This window comes from Cupressus sempervirens, chromosome 7 (genome assembly GCF_028749045.1).
Source record: "Cupressus sempervirens isolate cs-2001-9-10 chromosome 7, ASM2874904v1, whole genome shotgun sequence".
Lineage (NCBI taxonomy): Eukaryota > Viridiplantae > Streptophyta > Pinopsida > Cupressales > Cupressaceae > Cupressus > Cupressus sempervirens.
The window spans coordinates 936,922,793-936,941,427 of record NC_143124.1 but is presented as its reverse complement, the minus strand read 5'-3'; positions in this window follow the sequence as shown (position 1 = coordinate 936,941,427).

The window sequence follows — 18,635 nt, the reverse complement described above, 5'->3', positions numbered from 1 at the left end:
CAAGAAGTTTCGGTGCTTTACCTCTGTGTGAAATACCTAGATCTAGTGAGTGTTAAGTGTTCCATTTCTTTTCATGAGATATAGATTAATGTGGAATCACTACTCATTAAACATGGTTCAATGAGTTTGACTCAAAAACTACACAGTTAAATCCTCATAGAAATATCACAATTTGACTTGTTGTGGAAATTATCTCCTACTTATCAATTGATAGGCTTAAGGGGCTTTCTAGTGAGAGGTCCATAAGACACAACACTTTCTAAATTTTTTGCAAATGGGGTTGCAAAGAGAGTGAGTTTAACCATGGAGAAAACTCCATAGTTAAGTGCACTCAAGCTAGAGTAGTACTAGGATGGGTGACCTCCTAGGAAGTGTCGGTGCTTCACCTCTATGAGAATCACCTAGATCCAATTAGTGCTAACTGTTCCATTTATTATCATGAGATATAGATTCATGTTGAATCACTACTCATGAAACATGTGTCATTGAGTTTGTCTCAAAAATTACATAGCTAAATATTGATAGAAAGATCACAATATATAATATTATCTATTTAAAAGTGTATTATAAAAAATTAAAACAAAAATGATTTTGATAAATACTAAATTCACCTTTTTAAAATTTATGAATCCACATCAAACTTAGGGTATGACAATAATTACCCCCCACAAATCTTATGTGGTTGAGGATGACAGTTTTCAATTATAATTGTAAATAGTAGCACTTAGTTAGATTCAATATAATATTTTATTATTTCAAAATTTAATTACTTATTATTAAAACTTTTAAACCTAAGTTATTATTACATGTAAAAATTATTTTTTGTCCTTTATTAGTACTTTATATATTACATTATATCTTACCAAGTTAACATATAAAATCAAATTTAAAATATAAAAATATTATTTAATTTCAAATATTTTAAATAAGTATAATAATTTAAAAATAGCTCGCTTATAACTCCATACCCATTTTGTGGTGATGGGCATTACCTCCCAAGCTACTAGCTAGAATTTTTTTAACTTCTATGCCCCCAATACCCATAATGGTAGGCTAGTGGTCTTGGATGAGGTAACAGGAGTGGTGGATTCGATGCTGCAGGAATTTTCTTTTATGTATCACAGAATTTATCACTCTATACCTTTTAGAGAAAATGGGCAGCCTGGAGGACTTCTCTGAGAGTATGCATGACTTGGAGTGATTGCTTTGGAGGAATGATTTGATAGATATCAACCCTCAAGGATTCACTTTCACATGGTAGAATGAGGAACAATCTGATACATGCTAGGCTTGATTGGCTCGTCATCTTAGCCCACTGGGACATTCTCCCACATACACTAGTAAATTTAGACCCAATTTGATCAAAATTTTAACCCAGGTTAGTTACTATTTTTCTTGTCAAAATTTTGACCAAATTGTAGGTTGGTCAAAATTTCAATGAATACATTCATCGAAATACTGAAACAAAAACATTTTGATGAATATATATATTTAAATTTTGAACAACCTACAATTTGGTCAAAAATTTGATGAGAAAAATAGTGATGAACTTGGGTCAAAATTTGGTTCGAAATTTAGTAGTGATACCTCCTTAAATGCGCACACATGGACCATCTCAAAAAACTCTATGCTTCTTTTCTCATGGACATAGAATCAAACTAATAGATGTAGACCCTTTAGGTATGAAATCCTATGGCACTTACACCCAAAGTTCAGGGATTGTATTGTGCAGTGTTGGAATAATCTAGTTGAAGGAATGACTATGTTCTATATTAATAAGAATCTTGAAAGAATTTGAAAAGAGATTAGAGGATGGAGAAAATCTTCATTGGCAACATTTTCAAGGAAAATAAGATAACTAAGAAGAAGTTAGAATCTCTTCAAACATGTCTGGCATAATGTAATTCATCCCCTAAACATCACCATGACAAGAGGGATTGTTAAGATAGGTGGAAGATTCTTCTTAAATGGGAGGAAATCTTCTAGAAGATGAGATTTAAGGTTCAGTGGTTGGAGGAGGGTAATAGGAATATGACCTTTTTCCATATAACAACCTATCAAGAAGAGAAAAGATGAACACCATAAGCCTTCTAGTGGACAATAATGGTCAAGAAATAATGGAGGTGGAAGTTATTGAGGATTGGGTCAATAACTATTTCCACCGGATCTACAACCCCCCACATAATCAAGTTGGTAGTCATAGATAGGAAATTATATTAAGGTCAGTTAACCTGGTGGTGAGTGACCAAATGAATGAGGCCATGACTGGTAAGGTCAAGGAGGAGGAGGTCAAAAAGATAATGTTAAGTGTGAACCAGTACAAAGCCCTAGGACTTGATGGTAAATCATTTAGTATTACATCATTAATGTGTGTTAAGGAACTTTAGACCTCTTAAGACACAAATCATTTGATTGAATGGGTCATATGGTACCCTATGAACCCTTTTAAACATTTTGAGTGTATTATGTGTGCTAAGGGGTCCTTAGACTTCTTAGAAAACACATTATGTGAGTGAATGTGTCGAAAGAGGCTATAGAAACCACTATGACCCGTTTTGACCAATTTAATCATGTTGCATGTGCTAATGGCTCTTGAAAACACTTAAGAGACACATTACATTATCTAATGGATAAAATTGGGTCATAATGTACCTTATGATCTCTTTAAACCCATTCAAATTATTATTTGTGTATTAAGTGGTCTTGGACACCTTAAGACATACAATATGCTTTTAAATGTGTTAAAAGGGGTCATAGGGTATGCTATGATTCCTTTTGACCAACTCAAACCATCATATGTGTGCTAATATGTTCTTATACACATTATACTATCAAGTGTATTAAAATAAGTCATAGGGTACCCTATGGCTACTTTTGACCCATTAGATCCTTTGTATGTGTGTTAATGGATTTGAGAACACACAATATATTGTCAATGGACTGCTTAAGAGACACATTATATTATCAAATAGGTCAAGAGGGATCATAGGATAATCTATAACCCCTTTGTACCTATTCAAACCATTATATGTGTGCTAAGGGGTCCTTAGACCCCTTATAACACACATTACTTCAAAATTTAGAAAAAAAATTTACATAGAAATATATTATGTTGGAAATTTACAAAGCATACTCATGCTATTTTGAAAATTTTCTAAGCCTTTGGTTCGCATTATCCAAACCATAGTGTGATCATGCAATACCATGATCACACTGCTACATGATTACGATTGTTTTAGATTGGAAAAATGAGAAAGTGACATCTTTTTGGTCCACAACTCTATGCACTAACCAAAGGATTTATCTTAAGTTTTAAAAAATATATTAATATATCTTTGTACATGAAATTTCCAAGTGCCTTTCTCCTATTCTACAATTCAACCGATGTTTAAATGCACAATAAATTACTTAAGCTTATTTCTTTTCATACCTTATCTCAAATAGGTTGTAGGTTTTACTAGCATCTAGTATGAAAGTTAGCTATATATTAAATAAATTTTAAAATCGCAGCATAAAAAGATGTGAAGTATTCTAAAGATTGATTGTACTCCTTTTATACCTGTAAAAAAAATTATACTCCTTGTTATACCATCCCACTTTTCATTGGTCTAAAAATATTTTATAGGAATGAGCTTTCTTATAATTAAACTGAATAGTAAAGCAACCAATCTTCAAATTCATGTCATCATTTTTAATACTTCTAAGCTAAATTATCATAAAAATACCATAGTTACAAGCTTCTAGAATGATCTCTTTTGTTCCATTCCTATTTATCAACATTATAGTTTTAAATAGCATCACAAAATCTCAAATGCACTTCAATGATGCTACAACTAGAACACATTAAAAATAAACTCCATAGTAAATCTTAATTCTTTGTGATAACAAGAATATCAAGTTGCAATATATAGATGTTTGAAAGGATAGTTTTATTTAGTTTGGAAAAGTTTCCTACGATCTAAAAGAAATGATTTAATTTTGAGAATTTCTTACCAATTCTTCAAAGATTCAAAAATAATATCAACAAACATTGCCTAACCTTTTGAAAAATTCTTGAACTTACTATTGTATGTATTCCACTTTTGGCATAAAGGTCTATATTCTATAGTAAAATCTTTTTTTTTTTTCTATAATATGAAGTACAAACATGAGAGAATGATATTGTTGTAATTAGTTCTTTATCCTTTTTCTATACACAGAAAGAATATGTGTAATATTCCTATATGAAGATTGACCTACATTTATTTATTAAAATTTACTACCCCATGTTGCTTATAGTCAGTTTCTACTTATTTAAATTGTTAAGCGATGAATTATATAATTTTAAATTATTTGTTGACAAATAGTCCCTTCTCAATTAAATAAAATATAAAAAAGTTACATATTAACAAAAAATGGCTAGGGGATACAAAACCACACACACTACATAAGGCTGGAAACAACTAACAACTATTCACTAAAAAAAGCATAGCACCAGCTAAGGGATGTGGATCTTTTCGATCATGCAAACCCTAATGATCTATTGGGTTGGAGGGTGGCCCAAAAGGAGCCCACCCTTTGTCAGTAGAAGGAGCTTGTTCTTTATTGTTTCGCACCTTGGGAGGTGAAGTGGATAGATCAAGGTGGGGGAAGGACCACTTGGGATTAGAAGCAAGAGGAACTAGTTAGGAAGCAGTGACACTGTACAATCTAGCCACTAGGAGAGCAACCTGGGTCTTGGGAGTGAGGCGTCAGTGAGCCAAAGAGTTATGCTAGTAGCAATGCCATTGAGGGGGAATCTGGTCGGCTGAAGTAGAATCCAACAACACTCAGGCGATCGTACACAGATCATTGCCCAATGATTGAGTAGCTCCTTTATTAATTCTTTGATCACAACCATACTATAAAAATATGGTATCTTTGGTCACAACAATATTAAGACCTTTCTTATGATCACAACTATCTCTACAAACTTGTTATTTTTACAAATTTACATATCTTCTTTTAATGATTCTTAATCTTCTCTCCTTACAATATCCTCTTTCAAAACTTCTAATACTTTTTATTATGTTTCCCTTTACTCTTCTTTCATTACACAAGATACAAACTCAAGCTCCACACAAGCTCCAGAGAGCTCTTGTTATCATTATAAGTTATAAATATATTAATGTTGAATTGAACATAAATAATGTAAAATGTTGATTAAATGCCCTACTAACCATATTCAATCATGCTCATTATTAAAAAGAAGCGTCTTAAGAATATTGCAGCATGCTACTAGAATTACTGAGTCAAGAATAGATGGGCTATTTGGCATATGTAATCAATAGATGACGTTGACTTGTAGAACAACGTCCTCATCTATTGTGATGTGTACTCCCAAAGATTTTCAAATATTTAGAAACTTTGAGCATTAATAAGAGAAAACTCTAGATACTCTTATTGTCAAACGGAATTCGATAATGTCTACAAACACCAAAATTCCATGTATATAATACGGCTGCTACCCAACAAAAATACATAAAAATCAGCATGGTCACTTTCCTTGCTATATTATTATATGCATTTTATAAATAAGAGTTGGAATCCATGCCTAAATAGATGGAGAAAATTTTTAATTGTATTGTTTGACAATTTGTAAGTCAACACCTGATGTGCGGATCCATAGCCACCTCGCTTGATGATTTGTCACTACATTTTTCGGTGCAACATATGTCAAGAAACCTGTTAGATAGTTTGCATCTTTACAGAATTGTATGCAGCATATTTTTGTGATCAAATCGGACATCTCACTATAAATGCTATTTGTTTTCTGAGTATGTCATTCTCACGAATAGAAGAATTAGTTGGAGCATATTGCATGGAAAGAGAAATGGAATGTAGCATGTGTGGAGATTTGGGTTTCCAAGTCTATTTATTCCAATGCACTAAATGCCTATGGCGTTTGCAACAGCAGTAAGTAACCCTGCAACAATTCCTTACCCTCTTTCCCTTATCTATTTCATGTATTGTTTTCAAAGTTAGAAAAAAATGCTGGTTGGAATTGTCACATTTTCACGAGTTCCCATTTCATTAAAGCTTTGAAAGGATCATATAAATCTTGAATGTTTTTGGTGTCATCAGGTATTGCAGTAGAACATATTATGATAATGTTTCAGAGTGTAAGGTTTGTGACTAGTGTTACACTATTCAAAAGGAGGAGGAAAGCTCTGAGATTAACTTATGAAGGATTGCATTGGACTTGGAGAATCCACGGTGAAATTGAAGAGAAAATAGAAAAACTTATGTGCTGACATTAATTTCAAGATACCCAAAACGCAGATGAAACAAAAGCCTGAGATCGAATGGCTTAAACATCACACACTAAGGCTAAGGCTTGATTCCTAGTACAAAAGTGTTAAATAGTCAAAGTTTGACTTACTTTTCCAAGCTTAATTTCTTCCTTAGTGTGTGATGTTTAAGGCTTGAGATAGGTGATAGAAGAGTTAGGAAGAGATATAAACTTCTTGATGACATTCTCTGTTGAAGAAAATTGAAATGACTTTCAGTGGATGAAATCCGTTTTGTTTTCCATAGTGTGTAATGTTTATAGCTTCTGTGGGGCTAGTTGTTTTTCTCACCTTCCCAAGTAGATCTCAAAGCTACAGATCTGCTTCGCCTCATTTGGTTTATGGGAGCGTTAGAAAGTTGGTCCCTGCCCATTAGACTATTTTATAGTACTGCTCATATTATTATCCTATTTGTGTTTCTATGTGGTGCTCCATATGGTAGGATTTTCTATTTACATACTTTCCCTTATACATTTTTCATGATTTGTAAGGTTAATGTTATTTTGTTTTTTTCACCGTAAAAAGTAAATGTTCTATTTATATCATATTTTAAAAATAATGTGGAAGAAAACCCATATTATTACCCATGACCGAGGTACAATGTACATGTGCTCCTAGGCCTATTAGAACATATTCCTTCTTCTACAATGTACATGTGCTCCTAGGCCCATTAGAGCACATTCCTTCTTTACAAAATCTGATATTCATACATTTGATATTCACTCTTTAGAATATATACTTCTTTACATAGACTTTTATTAACTATTTTTATTACATTTATATTGCTATATCCTTAATTTCTTAAATGACTTACTTTGTGTACCATTTCTTCACACAGTTGTCCTTATATCCTTAATTCCTCAAATGACTTACTTCCTGTACCATTTCTTCACATAGTTGTCCTTGCTTATATTGTCTCCTTCTTGCCTCAGTATAAGATTTCAAGATTCCTATTACAGGATTCTTTATAGACCCTAGTAACATCAAATAAAGCTTCAAACTCAAAGATATAGGGTAGTATAAAACATACATTTAATAAAGATATCATTCTAATATATCTCATTTGTATTTTAGAACTCATACCAACTTATCACATTACATTAATGCATATTTATTTGATAAATTTAACTTTGCTAAAGAGTATTTATTTAATGAAGTTAGTTTTGCTAAGGAGTTTTTGTTAGAACAATTTACTCTTTGAGTGTAGCTGGTTAACTATTTTTTATCTTATTTTGGATCCATGGGAAGTTTTTTTATAATTTCTTCTATTAATAACATTACCATATCTTTAGCTCATGGCTAAATTAAAGTGATGTCAATTGTAAATAGAATGAAAGGTGAATTGTTCAGTAGTACTACATACTCATAAAGTATATATATTTCATTTGATAGAATATCTTAATAGTTTCTATTTAATATATATGTTTGATTTGATAGAATATCTTAATAGATTCTATTTAGTAATGGATAGAAAATATTTGATAGAATATTTAATGTATTCTCGTTAGTAATGGATAGAAAATATATGTTTGAATAGTCTTAATTTTCATTTAATTTAAACTATAACTATAGTTCTTTTTAGTTCTTAACTATCCACTTCAATTCTTTCATATTTATTAGATGTTCCTTAATATTCTTAGTTTTTTATTACACTTTTATTATATAGCTTTGATATCAATTGCTCATTCAAGATTAATCCTCAATTAGCATGATAGTCCTCTGCAACTTGTCTATTGTTAGATTGTGGTGACTGATCAAGAAAGTACTGTACATACTTCATAAATTTTTGGGCCATGGCCGATGTTGTAGCCAACATATGGCTGACATATGGCTGACATGTTGTAACCCTAAAATGACATAAAATAATTTTATAAAAGGGTTTAGGGTTAGGTCTTTTCATGATGTTGTGATGCAAAATTGGTTCTTGCCGCAGTATTGAGCTGTAAGGGATTACAAATTGTAATCAAGTTGTGATCACTGGATTGTAATAAGATCAGACTTGTTGTTTGGTGGACGTAGCTCAGGGATTGGGTGAACCACATTAAATCTTGGTGCCTCATGTCTGTTATTAGTTATAATTGTGTGTAATTGTTATTGTTGTCTGTGGTTTAATCCTAACATCTATATGCCAACATTTTTACCTTTCTATAGGTATTTTACCCTGCCCATCTTGAAATATGATAATTCTTCCTAATAGCATATACCTTATAAGTATATTAGGGTCCATTTTGTTCATGGAAGATGATAGAAATTGCATTTTTCAAATCTGGATGTGAATTTATTTGCATTTGTTCCAAAATTGGCAAAATGGAATTAGAATACAAGACTTCTAATTTTATCTCAAAATCAGGTTTTCAGACTTCTTACTAGCAAATAGGAATTGAAAATCAAAATCTGGTTATGCTTTTTGAAAAGTATAAAACAATAGATTGAACTAATTTTTGGAGTCTACCTGCAACTCTAGGCTTATGCATAAAAATGTGTCTTCCTACTCATCTTCCTAGTGAAACAAATAGTTGAAGTAAAATCCCAAAAATAAGAATGAAGATTAAGCTAAATAAACTATGGTAATAAAGGAATTAGTTAACTTAACTTACACTAAATGTTGTATTAATCTTTCTTTCTATTGATTCAATGCTGCTTTAAGTGTCTCAAATGATTGATAATTAAGTTAGCAAAGAGATCTTATATATGATAAAATTTCTTAGAACACATAGAAATAAATCAGAAGGAGACTCTATGCATTCATTTCCTTAGCCATGCCATAAAAAAAGAATTATTGAATCTTTGAGAGAATTTTCCTTATTAAAGACAATCATCACAATCATCAGAAGAGTAAGGAGAGAGTCAGGACCATCTTGCTACCCTCTTCCTCTATAGCATCTTTGCTTTCATTACATGGTAGTTCTAATAGATTCAGATCCAAAATCAAAGACAGCAAAAATCAAGACACTAATCTAAGAAAGAGAAAATCAAGACCCTTGTTGTCATCGAGGCTATGAGTGATACCAATATATTTTGATTAAATCCTAGCTTTCTCTAGGTTTGACAATGATTATGTCCTCATGTAAATCCCATTCACAAAATTCATATACATCCTATGTATTAGCCTCTCTTGTTTCTTGTTACTATGGAAAGGAATGAGGTGCATGTTTCAATTGGTCATGTTGCCCACAATCTACTTCTATATCCACCTTTACACTCGATTCTTTAAAGAAGATCTCAAGCCAGTTGCTGAAATCCTCTACCACATTGTGCCATCGAAGAAGAAAATGAAGATATTTTTCCATATCAGGCTACTTTATCAAAGCCCTATTTATTTTTAATATATAAAATAGTTCTTTATGTGTAGTGGTGTCCCCTTTCTCAGTATTCTATCCCATCATTCAGGTTTGATCGGGCCTGTAAATGAAGTAGTTCGCTCTTCCTGAGTGTGATATAAGGAAATCATAGTTTTTATAGCTCAAAATGTCTACTATAGGGGGGAGGGTGATGGAAAATATACAATATTAGGGGTTAGGTGAGGTAAAGAAAGAGATGAGCCTCAGTAAAATGTTGCAGCGAATTCTATGAATCTGCTTGAAAGAACCAGGAGCTTCTAGAGTCTTCAAACCAAGACTAATACAAGAAAATACATGTGGCCTCTTAATTCATATACAAGAAATAACCATATCGTCTAGAGCGATTCTAACTTATATCGAACTAAATCATAAAATAAAACTTAGCCACCCAAAAGAGTACAGTGAACCCCTGTAATTAACAAGGGCTCTGCAGAGCTAGAGTCCCTCCCTAGGAGAGGGAAGAATAAGCAAAGAGGGAGGGATAGAATTGAAAGAGGATGAAAGAAAAATTCTTCTTTTAAGAGAGTGGGGATTGGTACAAACATTTTGTAACCAGCCAAGAATTGTACAATTTAATGATAAGTGAATGGAATATCTAAGATGCAATATGGAATAATCAACTGTAATATCTAAGACATTTGCACTTTGTACTTATATTTTAAAAACAATTATATGCTATTGATAAATATATAGACCTATATGCAAAATATGGAAGAACAAACAATGTAGTTGACAAGACTGTATGGGAAATGTGGTTTTGAGGACTACAATGGTTGATGGCTAAATAGATTTTCTCTTAGTTCTCAAGAAATCTTTGGCAACATCCTACCTATATGTTAGATAAGCAAATAACTAGTAATGTAACTGAACATGAACTTCTTAGCTTAGAATACTACTAAGAATACTGATTGAAATGGAGAATGCTATTTTATTTCTATCCTTTAAATCCTAATGGTTGTCTCAACTTAAGGTTTTGGACCAACAAATCAAAAAAATAAAAATATAATTCAACATGATTTTGATTCATAAGCCACTACTAAAGACACTAGACCAAAAAAATCTATGAAGCTGGAGAACTTGAGATTTCTACTCCTTAAGTGTGCAAGTAGCTGATATGTTCTTTCTCCTCTGCACATCATCTATCTTGAGTGGTCAATTGATATGAGGAAGAATTTTTTGAATTATAGTTTAATGCTACATGCTCTTGGTAACTTGTAGCGCACTAGATCAGGGAAAAAATTAAATTTATGAGCAATTTTAGTGCCTTTCCTTTACTATTATCTCTTTCATTTTGGTTAACTTGTGTTCACATATGATGGTATGAGTTGCAATGATTTGGAATAGAACCTATGAGTTTCAAGGATTTAGAATAAGCTCTGTGTTCGTTCATTTTCTTATAGCCCTCTCTTGTGTTCTCCAAAATTGTATGATTCAATCATAATTATAGTGAAATCTTGTAGAATTATGGTTGCAGAATGGTGGTTGTTTATTGTGAGATTTCTTATCACTATGAGCATGATCTGCAAACATTGAAAAATAATTAAAAGAGTTTAAGGAAATTAGTTCTTCAAATGCATAATGTCTAATACAAGTAGTAATTATTAATAACAGATTTGAATAGGAAATTGAAGCTAATCTGTTAGATGCATGAACAAGTGTACTAGATCTAAAAGCCCTTATTTTACAATGTATGGTATAAAGAGTGGGAACACTTCTACATGTTATCTTTGCATAGATTCTCTTTTGATCTAATTTCTATATAGTGAGATTGAAAAATAATTTATTTGCACAAAAAACTTAGTCTGTAGGATGAAAGGCTGTGAAAGTCTACAAGTGCTAAGAAAAAAAATAAAAAATTGCAAATATTTCCAAAAAGAATATTAAGCTTCAAAATAAGAAAATTACAAGTAAATCAAACACCTACACTAGAAAAATATGAAATTCTAAAAGTGTTGTAAAATTGAAGTGGAATATAAAAACTAAAACCCTCATCTAAACTTGTGATGAGAAGAAATATTCTAGAAATGTCAAGTGTCCATGAATAAAAGTGGAGAGCATCATGAGTATTTTTGGAAGTCCAAAGATTTCTATTGCATTATTTTTTCCACATATTGATAAATAGTAAACATGAAGCTATATGCCATGTCAATATATACACTTCCAAAATAGGGTTTCAATTTTGTGGCTCTAGAAAATGGAAGCCCTCTAATTATGCACAAAGACAGTGCCAAGAATGAAAATACAAAATAAATCCTCATCAATGGTACATATAAGAGAAAATATGTATGAAGTTATGATGGAATGTATGGAGAATTATAAATAATGGTTTTTCATTCATGTATTTTAAGCAATAAGAAAGAATCTGTGGCATTGATGAGTTTTCCTATTGAAATATGTATGTTTTTACCAAAAAACTCCACAAAACAAGTCTTCAAAGGCATAAAAATTTGCATAATCAAACATGGTAAGCTAAAACATGAAGGTAAAAGGGAAAAAATCTGAGTAAAATCAAAATTTTCTTGCCATAAACCTATGACCTACATAAGAATATTAAAAACCACAAAATTTAGCCTACTAGAGGGAGGAAACCCTCTCTTTCTCTAATCAAAGCCATCAAATTACAGTATAGCTAGAGGCTCCATATTTTTAGTAAATTGACATAGAATCATTAATGGAAGAATTTTAGTTTTAATTAACATTAATAATGAGAGACAAGCTTTGTGTAAGAAATGATAATGTTGAGCAAGGAACGAGAAACAATCCAAGTAAGTTAAGTGTGAAACAATGTTACCATAAGATAAGCAACTCCAAGAGCATACACCAAGATGGTTCAACAATGGAGACAAGGATTTATAAGGGGAAAGCAAAGAAAACCCCTTGTGAGTTATTATGAATGAAGGCAAATGCCTAAAGAAGAGAGAGAGAGGGTGTTGGAGCAAAAGTAGCTCAATACAATAACATCAAGTGCTTAGAGTGGTGTGTAGTTGTGAAGAAGGAAGGAGGAGCATCTCTTATATAGAGATGAGAGAGGAGTTGCATTTGTAACTCCCATTTCTATGAATGCCACATTCATAATAGGTGTGTGCAAAGTGTCACAATCCTCTTAAGGAGGATAAACTAAATAAAGAAATAAACAAGAGTTGTCCTTACATGTGGAATAAAGGACAAACAATGACATGTCCTCCACATGTGTACAAGTGGACAAACTACATGTAGGGACCCTTGGAATATCCCAATTAAAATATATCCAAGGAAAGATTAACCTTTCTAACACTTTGAATGTATGAAAACATAGGGCCATATTATAAGGGTGGAGAGTGCACAGAAAACATAATCAAAACGAAAATAGTGGAACAAAAATACATATCTACCAAATTGTTGTGACAGTAGAGAGGGTAAGCATTCAGAAGCTAGAAAATAATCATTCCTCTAAAACCTTCCTTATCTTAATAACTTTGATTTAATTAGAAAATAACCAATTCAACAATAAAGATAGAGAAAATTGAGACCTTACCAAATTGCACTCTACATAAATTTGCAATAGATACAACTCTAGGATTTGAAAATCAATATGTGAAAAGTAGAAAAGACTATGCAAAGGGAAATTGATGCCAAGAGAAATGAGCACCACCCATGTAGATAATAATGTCACCTAGTAAGCAGTGACAAAGTAGTACAGAGATCTATCCTCAATGCAAACATTCTTCCTCTTTTGGTATTTCTTGTACACATCTATCCTTTTTTTGGTATTTCGTGTATATGTAGTAGACACATCAACTCTTATGTCAAAAAATTATGACAATTTATCCTAGTCAAAATAGAAAAGATCACCAAAAAAAAACCTCTTAGCCAATGAAAAAGCTAATAATTAAAATAAGAAAATTTTATTTTAATAAATATATTGTCCAAACTATAGGATATAATACATTATGCACAATTTTCAAAAATAGAACTAATATAAATAACCACCTAAAAACTTTAGTATCCTGCCTTAATGGTAGGGACTAACAACTAAAACAATGAGAAGTTCTATAGGTGAGCAAGGATAAGACTAATGAGTAGAAAAATATAGGAAAATAATAAGTATATAAATCTAAATATGGGACGGTCAACCTAAATGAGGGAGCTATATGAATGCATTGTTACAATGTGAGATGATTAAGTTTAAGGTATTTATTTAAAATATCTTTCAATGTTATTCATAAATTCCATAACTACATGTCCAAGGATTAAATAATAAAATTAGAGCTTTATTATCTTGACTTTGAGTTCTATCTCATTTGCATGATCTTGTGATCTACTCTAAGTAACTCTATTTCTTTCAATATTTGTTGTCTATCTTTGTGATCAATATATATATTGTGTCTGATTATTAGAGCCTAATTCATTCTATTCTTATAATACATCTTAATTTATCCAAAGCCACATTATGTGAATACCAGTTTATCCTGTATTCTCTATAGGTCTATGTGTAATGCAAACATTATTGTATTAGATGCTTTGTATTTGGCTTGTATCTTTGAGATAAAATACTAGTCTAGCCATCTTTTTTGGTCAACCTACCTAATTTGAAGTGATTAAAGAAGAAATAATATGTTGGTTTTGTATTATTTTGAATTTCAAGATAATTATGTTTCATTTACTTACTTTTATGGTTAATTTTCCCTTGTTTTCTAGTTATCAGCTTCTTTAGTCCCTTCATGGTAAATATGGTTAATGTTTATTTCTTTGAATTTATCTATTATCTTTAATGCATATTCAAGTTTTGAGTGTAATTTCAAGTTAGGTATGTCACCTTCCTTAAGAAATTCAAGATGATTTTTGAATATCCTTCAATAATTAGTTTTCAATTCACATCTCCCAACTAAGGCTTAGCCCTAAATTAGAACCTCTAGTTCTACAAGGTTGTTGGACAACTGCAGTAAGTGTTTTCTTCTTTTGGGTAAAAATGTGTACTTTAGAACTTCTCATTATGGGTTGTGTCTCTATGCCTCATCAAAATCCAACTTAGCCCATCCTATTAGAGGAGGGATCCATTTGCATTTATCTCTGGCTAGTTTATTATCTTTAAACACCATAGTGTATTACACTAAAATTGGTCTCATACACCAATTTTTCCACAATCTCCAATACCAATCGCGAAAGTCCTAATTTACTAGAAAATTCTTCTCCTACTTGTCTATGCTCGATCCTAGTATTAATAGCATAAAATCACTAATTTTCAATAGTCTTTAAGATTGATAAATCCCTAAGTATCAAATTGATTTTTCTAGTGAACCTATTTAATTAATTAATTAAATATAAAGCTCTAATGGTTTTATCAAATTGATACCTATTTTTCCAATTTCACATCAATAATATTTATTAATTTATGTTGATTAAAAATCATAAATTAATAAATATCTAAATTTAATTGTCCAGTAATTAAGGAAATCATTTAAAATGATATAATATTCAAATATTCCCTAGAATTATCTCTCTCTCTCTCTCTCTCTCTCTCTCTCTCTCTCTCTCTCTCTCTCTCTCTCTTATATATATATATATATATATATACATATATATAATAAAAGCAAATCAATCAACTTGAATTTAAAAGGGAAACAAACGAATTATCTAATTCTCAAATGAGTGGTTGAATGAAGGAATTAGTCAATTGTTTACTTTGTAAGAACACTACTGATTTAGAAAGGAATTGCTCAAATATTATGGAGAGAATCTATTAGTTCTATAGTCTGCACTCTTAACCAATTTTAACTGAAGAAAGAAATAAACAAGACACCTTATGAACTTTGGTACGATCATATGCCTAATGTAAGTTTAGATATTTGGAAGTACATGACACATTCATAAAGATGAAAGGAATGGAAAATTTGATTTAAAAGGTTTTGAATGTATTTTATACAGATATTCTTCTAAGAGAAAGGCATACAAGTGTTCAAAAATGGCTACTAATATAATGATTAAAAGTAAAAATGTAAGAATTAATGAGTTTGCAAGCAAGAATGATGAGGAAAGAAAAAAGAAACTAGATGATTAAAATAAAAAATTATATGTCTATGAATACGCTTATGGACTAATGCATGACAAATAATAGAGAGCCACCAAGCATTAACCTCTAGTATCTGAGCTATAGGTAGCATGATTCAAGAAAGACAAAGAGCCCCAACTAAGTTAAGATAATGTCAAAAATTAGACAACTAAACCTATACTTGCAAAATATATGGGAAGGAACTGCTCACCTACACAAATCATTGGAGATAAGTGTTGGATTCATGAAAATAAGTACTTCTTGAAAGTAATATCAATTTTACTGCTGAATTTGAACCAAGAATGGTTAAAGGTGCACTTGATAATGAAGATTGGATTAATTTCATGAATGAAGATATTGGTAAGATTAAGAAAAAAAACATAGAAACTAGTATGTAGACCATTTTCTAAGAATGTAATTGAAAAAAATAGATAAATTTAAAATTTTTTTTGAAAATGGTGAATTTGTGAGCAACAAGGCAAGATTAGTTTGTAATAAGAAGTTATTGACTATGGTGAGACTTTTATCCCTATTGCAAGCTTGCAAGGAGTTAGAACTTTGTTAGCTTATGCTACTTACAAGAGATTCAAGGTATATCAGATAGATGTTAAGTCATAATTTTTGAATGAAATACTTGAAGAAGAAGTGTATATAGACCAACTAGAAGGATTTGTTTAACTTAATTAGAACCCTATGGTTTGCAAATTGATCAAATCTTTCTATGGATTGAAGTTTGCATTCATACTTGATTAATATTGGATTTTTGAGATCAAGTGAGAACAATAATTTGTATTTGAAATGATAACATGGTGGTGATTGGTGTTTATTTGAATGAATTGTTGTACAAGTCATTTTTTAATCAAATGAACAAAGAGTTTGAAATTTCTATGTTTGGTGAGATCAAGATTTTATTGGCATTCAAGTTGATTAAAGGAAATCCTAAAAATATTTGGAATGGATGAGTCAAGACTAGTTAGTATGCCTATAGTGACTAGATTTGAAAATTATCAAAAGATCATACCACATTAGAGGTAAATGAAAGATAATATAGATCAAGGATTCGTAAGTTTTCATATATACTGCATAGTATACCTAATATTTCTCATGTAGTTAGAATTGTTGCAAAGTTTTCCTCTAATCCAAATGAAAAAAAAACATGTTTGTTGTTTAAAGGATATTTAGATATCTAAAAGGAACTAAATTTTTTGGGATTTTGGTACAAAAATGATGGTGACTTTACACTTAAAGTCCACATTGATGTATATTGGGCTAGTAATGTGGACAAAAGAAAAACTATAAGTGGTGGAGCTTTCTTCTTAGGAGAAAGAATAATTACATGGCTAAGCAAGAAATAGAGTTGCATTTCACAATCTACTACTAAAGCTTAGTATGTTGTTGATTCATTTAATTATTATACTATTGTGTGGATTAAGAAACTATTCAAAGGAATGCAAGAGGATGTAACCAAACCTATTACTATTTATTGTGATAATACTAGTGCAAAAAATATATCAAATAATACAATGATGTAGGTGTAAGGAAACTCAGGTTCCTACACTAATCCCTTAAGGAAAGTATTGTAAAAATTCCTATTAAATCCTTACAATTTTACATTTGATATTATGTAAACAATAATATTGTAGTAAAGCATGAATACAAAAAATAGATAGAGAAAGAAAAAAACATAAACAAAAGGATATGCCAGTGGGGAAATATATTTCGGTAAAACAACCCCACCCCTCCAAAACCTGCATGATGTATTATCTTCAACATAAAAGGTTACAACATACTTTTAATGCAAGTTCTTTTAGGATATGGAAGTCTAATCTAGTAGCAACCAAGAATACACTTTTCACTCTCTCCTATCTGCAACCCTAAAAATGCTTATATTATGCACTTTTCATTTTAGGGCAACTTCTAAAGAACAAGAGTATTGCGTGTTAGATGGAGACTAAGGTGTATAGCACTCAATGATTAGTTGCCACATTTACTCTCATCTTCACCCATCATCAAATATTCTAGAGATAGCTCTTACATGTCATAGGAATCTTTCATAATCCTTTTAGCCATGATATCCTTACACACAACTCAAGATGTCAACACATACAAGTGGAGGGACAAATCAACATGCCAACTAGACATGTACACTCATACTTAATTATATTATTTAAAAAAAATATATTTACAAAAAAAAAAAAATGAATATAAATTATCCAAGGTTGAGACACATTATTCCTAATAGTATGCAAAAACCAAGCATATATCTATCAAGTATCACTACTTGAGAGAGGGAGAGTACAAGATAAGAAAGTGAGGATTAAATAGGTGAACTCTAAAGAACAAATTGTAGCTATATTTACCAAGTTATTGTCTAGGAATTCTTTTGAGTATCTAATAGGTAAACTATAGGTCTTTCCCCTATCAAATACCCATTAACAAAAGATTCATGTTGTCAAAGGGGAAGAGAATGATTAAAGGGAGTAATATACTATGAACAAGGAAGAATATTGTTGTCAACGAGGGAGACACACATTATTGGAATTGTTATTGAACATAGAAGTACACCCTAAGGGAGAGATATTGACAAATTATAGGGATGAAGTTATTGAAGCTACCAATTGAGTGAATTATGATGTTGAGATCTATTGAACAGAATCTAAATAAAGTCACAAAGCTGGACAATTCTATTTTTGTAAATGCATACATTTCATAGTCATATGCATAATTTTTTTAAATGTAAAATCTTATGTTTATGTGTTTCTATCAGTTCCATAGAGGGAGATTGTTAGACCCAACTGATGATGTAACATATAATGTTGCTAGTATATTTAAAAGAGTCATAATAGTTGTTATGTTTTCATTGATGTCAAGCCTTAGTTGATTAGATACTATTCTATTTCAAAAGAATAACATAATATTTGATTGATGAAGATTATTTAATTGATGGAAATGATTTGA